We start from the raw sequence: 7,062 nt of genomic DNA on the forward strand, positions 1-7,062 counted from the left end.
AACGATCCGCGTGCATGTTACATAAACCAATCAGAGCTCACCTCTTCGTTATATCAACCAATCCATCTCTCTCACCCCTCGGATAATTCATTTCCCTCTCACTCACACTACTATATAATAATATATACCCCTTCCCAATTCTCTCATTCTTTCACTCACTCACACAAAAACAAAAATCGATCAATCTCTCAATTCCTTTCTTCGATTCCAATTCCAAGAGCAATGGATGTGAATGATTATGTCCACACGGTGTGCCTGCCTCACGAAGAAGACACTGGTCCCGTGACCCCCGTGTGCAGTGTGCACCCACAGCTACGTAGGTGAAGTTTTCCATGTTTACATTGATGCTCCGGGGGTCACTCCTCAAAACACCACTGTCACCATCAGCAATATACAGCCGTTTGAAGTGACTGTCGACGCCGTCGCACAACGTACCAACAGGGGAGACCGGAGCTATCACGCACTACTTCTAATGCCGCGCCATTTTTACGAGACCAGAAACTTTGGCAGGAGTGTTTCCAATGGGGTCATCCATCTCTGGTTTCCTTTCACAACAAGAATCACTTCCGCGGGTTATCCAGTAAAGGTATCATCATTGTTATCAATTTCAAAAAGTAGCAAATACAATGGTAAAAGTAATAAAACCAATATCCACACTTTGCAAATCTATGCCTGCTGATATATATGCTTTGAAATTGGCTAGATGAATGAATATAAATATTGCAATGTCAAATTTCCCTCCTCTGAATTTAACACTTTCTCGTGCAATTTAGTTTGACTCCCACATATTTTTGTCAATAAGTTCACCAAACAACTACATAGATTGCATGCACACGCGCACACAAGAAAACTGTGAGCTTTGAGCAATTAACCACATCTCCATTTACAACAATGCAAGCACGTACACTGTACATCTGCCAAAAACAAGCTACTGCATCAGGTAGTGGGTTTACAAAAGAAGCAAACCAAAATAAACGTCAAACAGAAGATGAGTAACTGAATGAATGTAGTAAAGAGGCAAACCAAAATCACATCCTTGGTGATTGCTGTATATATATGCAATCCCCTCCGCAAGTATTTGTAGCACGAATTTCAGACGAACATCAAGCTTCCTTAGTTGATGGTGATGAGGAGGGAACAGGACTATAAAGCTCTTCACAAACAAGGGGAAAAATATATAACTGAACAAGTTCAGTTAATAAATTTGTCAATTAAGACTCTTAATTGACATTTTTGTTGTGCTTGTATATGATAAAGTTGAATATTGTGTGCCTTGCATTTTCTTTAATTTTTATTTTATTTTATTTTATTTTATTATTTAAGCTGGTCGCCTTTAAAACCTTAGGTTTCTTTTAGTGTTCCAAGTATTAAAAGTCAAAACCATGGCATGCATGTAAACATGAAGCGGATTGACCAACTTACAGATGATAAACTAAATGGTTCAATGAAAACGTTGCTGTTTAATATATATTTATATACACATGGAATTAAAAAATTGATGTTGAAATTTTCATTGATTCTTATAAAGAACTCTATTGCCAATGAAAGTATTGAATTTAATTAAATTAAAATATTTTTGTATAAGTATTATAGTTAGCTCTAAGCTCTCGTGTTATTCACATGAGTTTCTTATCCATTCTCATTTAAACATGACAAGAGAGGAAGTTAAAAGAATGCCCAAAAAAAAAAAAAATCTAGAATCACATCCAATCACACATCTAATTTTACAACTTATTAATTTGTGTAATTGGAGTGGTGGACATTTTTTTGCCCATTATTGATTTTTGAGACCCACCACTTTTATTTTTGATCACTCACAATTATACAAATTAAGAAACTGCAAATGAGTATGGAAATTGTTATGTTTGTAATATCATTCCCAAGCCAAATTAGAACAAAAAAAAAAACAATATTTAAATGGAGTGGATATAGAATAATGAGGTTGATATATTGGTCTCCCTAAGTCAAGCTATTTTTTTTTTTTTTAAGAGCATATATTATGCTCTAAGTACCTAAAATATCCAGAACGCTCCCACCCTCTCACATCAAATTCAGGACTTCATGGTAAATTTACAAAGGAAACTAAACTAGGCCAAACCCAAAACCAAAAACTAGTACTCTTCTTTCTACCTCTTCGCCTTCCTCTCTACCCAACCCGCCAAATTAACAAACTCCTCCATTCCATTCCCGATTCCACCCTCTCCCGCCTAAACCATTCTCAAATCCCAATCGTCCTTTATCCAAAATCCAATGGCCGATATGCAAATTCCCCATACGATCCGCGTGCTGGTTACATAAACCAATCAGCTTATCACCTCTTGGCATTGAGTTCTCTGACTGTAAAAGTAACAACCCATCCCCAAACCGCCAAAACTAACAAACCCCTCTATCCCACACTACATAAATCCCTTCCCATATTCTCTCATTTTTCTCAGAGTCACAACAAATTTCCAATTCTCTCGAATTCCAAAAGCAGAGCAATGGCTGGTGAGAATGAAAGGGTGTACACATCGTGCCTGCGTCACGAAGAAGACACTGATTTCGTGGCCCCAGTGTGCACCTACAACTACATAGGTGAAGTCCTCCATATTTACGTTGAAGCCGCAGGTGCCACTCCTGTAAACACCACTGTTTCCCTCACCAATGTAGCGCCGTATGAACTGACTGTCGAAGCCGTCGTACAACGTCCCAACAGGGGAGACCGCCACTACCGCGCCTTACTTCCGATGCCGCGCCTTTTCTACCTACCCCGCAGATACTTTGCCAGGAGCGTTTCCGATGGCTTCATCCATGTCTGGTTTCCTTTCCAACTCCTCATAAACACGTTTCAAATTCCGCAATATATCTGTAATTAGAGGTATCCATCATTCTTATCATTTTCAAGATTTATCTTTAAGATTGCTTATGCTGTATGGCTTGTTCAGAGGTCACGTCTTTGAAAATTATGAGGTTTACACTCTTCAATGTTAACTAAACAAGTTCAGTTAATAAATTTGTGGGTCTTTAATTGGCATTTTTGTTGTGCGATTTCAGTGTGTATGGAACTATACATGAGCAATGTTAATGAGTGTTGCCCTTGCAGAGGACAAGCATTTTTTCCATGTAAGTTATGTCATTTTCTTTTTAGGTTACTGGCCGGTTTGTCTTTTGATTTACTAATCTTGCTCACGTTTTATAAACACTAGAATGTGCTCTGCCCTGTTATGCATAAGAATAACATATTAGACTCTGGTTAAAAGGAATGCCATTTTATGTGTAAGATATTGACTATGGACGTGTCTTCAAATTGGAGTAGTTTCTTTCTCTGTTTTTAGTACATGCTATCTCTCTTGGTGCCATCCAAGAAAGCTTAATTAGGTGCTGACTGTTCTCCATTTTAGGAACCTATCAGCAGCTTGACTTAATGCGATCCAGATAGTGCATCGATCATGAGGAGAATATGCAGCACCAGTAACAACAGCAGTGCAGCATCAACACTTGGTTCCAGACAGTTCCAGTTTATTAGTAAAGTTTTGTATCATTTTTGTAATTGTAGGTTTTAGAGTCACGTGCTTATTAATTGATTTTGTCATGTGCTTAATTGTTGATCAGTTAGAAGCCATGTGCTTAACAGTTAGTTAGTTAGTTAGTTAGTTAGACTATTAGATCAGTGTAGCCAGCTGGCAGTTACTGTTAGTCAGTTAGTTGTGTCCAAGGATTGTAAGAGGCATGCAATGAGAATTCAGTCTGTTCTTAATCCTATTCTTCTCTAATCCCCTTATTTTATTTTCTGTCAATCCTATTCTTCTCTAGTATTAATTATTAAAAGAATGAGAGATGAAGTAGTTAACTGGCCAGTGTATTTTGAATGTACAATATAATTATATTGGCTTCAATTTTCAATGAATTAGCATACACTTGTACTTGATGCATTATTTTTCATCAATAAAACTTATTATTTATCTAAAAAAAATCTCATCACTGCATAAGATGAAAAATGGGCAGAAGAGCATGCTAAAATAGAACTTTTATAAGTTTTTTTTGGCAGTTCCAAGCATAGTCAGTATTATATGGAATGGAGTATATATGTTACAAAATACGTATATGGTTTTTTCGGTTTAGGATTTGAAATATATATATATTTTTTAAACTATGACATAAAAAACATAAATGAAAAAAAAGTTTTAATTATGTACAGTATAGTACAGATTTGAACAAAAAATTTGACAATAAAATAACAATTATATATGTTAAGATATTTCTTTTATTATATTTCAATAAAAAAAATTTAGCAATGTTTTTAAGTAAAATACATTACAAGTGAATGAATGAGATGAGGTTTAATATAGCAAAAATAAAAAGTATTTATTATCTCATATTTATTATTATTTAAAATGCTTTTATTGTGTTTTGTTTATTTGAAATTTAACATACATACATATTGTGTATGATACGATGCAATCATTTACATCGTAGAAAAAACTTAATAATAAAAAATTCATATTACAATCAAAGTAAAATGTTAATATACATACATATACATACATATATATATATATATATGAAATTAAAAAAATTAATTTTGATAATTTCATTGATGCTTATAAAAAACTCTGTTGCCAATGAAAGTATTGAATTTAATTAAGTTAAAATATTTTTGTACAAGAATTATAGTCAGCCCTACACCCTTATGTCATTCCCATGAGTGTCATTCATTTTCATTTGATCAGTGCAGGAGAGCAAGTATAAATTTAGAGACAACCAATTGCACACCCAATTCCATAATTTATGGATTTGTGCAAATGTGATTAGTGGACATTTTTTGCCCATTATTACTTTTACGATCCACAACTTTTCATTGATTGCTCACAATCCTGCAAGCAGGAGATTGTGAATGAGTGTGAGAATGGTTGTGTCAATAATATTGTTCAAGTCAAAAAAGAAAAAAACAAAAAACAAAAAACAAAAAATTAGATTCAAGAACAATCAAGCTTTAATGACATCTACCATATCAACATGAATTATATATATAAAAAAAAAATGTCAGCATATATTTTATACATCTAATTACAAAAAACACACACTTTTCATAATAATTTTATTTCATACAATTTTTAAAAATCTAAACCTAATTGTATATATAATTATGATTATGGTATAATAATAAGCTTATTTACTAATTTTTCCTTTTTCGCTGTCACCTAAGCTAAGCTAAGTTCACAAGATTTTAGAAATTCAATCCAAGCAAAGCTAGGTTTAAAAGAGATTAAATTCAATCTGAACCTGGTGTAAAATGTCTTATTGTACCTCCAATATAACATGACGATCGTGAGTCTAACTCACAATTTCAAAATTGAAAAAGTGAGTTAAACTTGTGATTTTAGTGTTATTTAATACTTGTGTCAGTTGTGTGTACACACACGAGTGTGCAATAAGTTTTACCCTAACATAACATATTAGAATTAACCACCAGTGGTTGTGGTACAACTGGTAGGTGACTGCTAAGACTTCACCACATCCTAAGTTTGAGTTCTTGTAGGGACTGTAATCACAATTTCTAGTAAGTTCTAGAACTCGATAGAGCCTGCATTGTGTGTAAGTTCGGGGTCTCTGAGCTCCGGTTCGAGCTGGTAGTACCCATGGGCTTACCCAAATGTACTGTGAGGCATGGGACAATGATTGCCACACATGAGTCCCTTTTTTGTTTCTCAAAAAAAAAAAAAAAAATCACACAGAAAAATAGAGTATGATATACAATCACATCTTCATAAATACATATGTGTGCATTTGGGATTAAATTATAAGTCGGCTTATAGTTTTTTCTGCCTTACAGTTTGCAAGTCTCACAAAAAAGGATTCTTTTTTATTTTTTTATTTTTTTTTTATTTTATTGGTAGATTATTTTTTGCGGAAGTGAAAAATTCAATACAATTAACTTAATGCGGGTTCCATGCTATGGTTTTTCTGAAAATGGCAATCACTTTTTACTTATTGCAGATCCCATTTTATTTTACTTTTTGCTACAATATGTTCCAAAAAAAAAGAAGATAAATTGTTCTGAAATACCCATAATATAATAAAAATGAAAAAAAAAAATTGAGTACAATACTTTGTGTATTCCTTAGACTCTCCCCACTTAAATTTTTAGCCATGTGGACGATTAAATCAGCACAATGCATAAAATGCCCAAGGACTCGCCCTCGCCCACCTCACTCTTAAAACTAAGCCAAGAGCCTCATGGTAAATTCACAAAGAAACCATACCCACCACCTGACAATCTGAGAGAAGCCAAAAGCCCAAAGCCCGTACTCTTCTTTCTACCTCTTCGCCTTCCAACTTCCAACGCCCAAACTAACAAACTCCTCCATTCCATTCCACCCTCACCCGCCTAAACCAATCTCAAGTCTTAACAGTCCTTAATTCAAAATCCAACGCCCCATAAAAACAAACATGGAATTAAAAAAAATTATTTTGATAATTTCATTGATGCTTAAAAAAAATCTATTGCCAATGAAAGTATTGAATTTAATTATGTTAAAATATTTTTGTACAAGTATTATAGTCATCTCGATGCCATCATGTCATCATTATTATGAATCTCTAATCCATTTTCATTTGATCATTGTAGGAGCTCAAGTCAAAAGAATAATTTAATTTAAAGACATATCCAATCACACACTTAATTTTGCAACTTATTGATTTGTGCAATTATGAGTAGTGGAATTTTTTTGCCTATTATTAACTTTTGTTATCCATCACTTCTTATTGATCACTTACAGTCATACCAGTCCAGAAATTGTGAATGAGTGTGACAATAGTTGTTTTCGTAATATTGTTCCCTAGCCAAATTAAAAAAAAAAAAAGAGAGAAAAAGATTCCGAATGAATATAGAGTATTGAAATTGTTGTAGTGGCCTCTCTAAGCTAAGTACATAAGTCTAATTCTAATATCACACAAAAAATCGTAATTTTTTTCTATAATTATCATATGTGGCAAATTATAATTAACTTACTTCAAATGAATCCATTATTGTTTTTACCGCTCATAGTTTATAGCATAGATAATTGTGACAAAATGATTTTT

This window comes from Quercus suber, unplaced genomic scaffold (assembly GCF_002906115.3).
Source record: "Quercus suber isolate HL8 unplaced genomic scaffold, Cork oak 2.0 scaffold_439, whole genome shotgun sequence".
NCBI lineage: Eukaryota > Viridiplantae > Streptophyta > Magnoliopsida > Fagales > Fagaceae > Quercus > Quercus suber.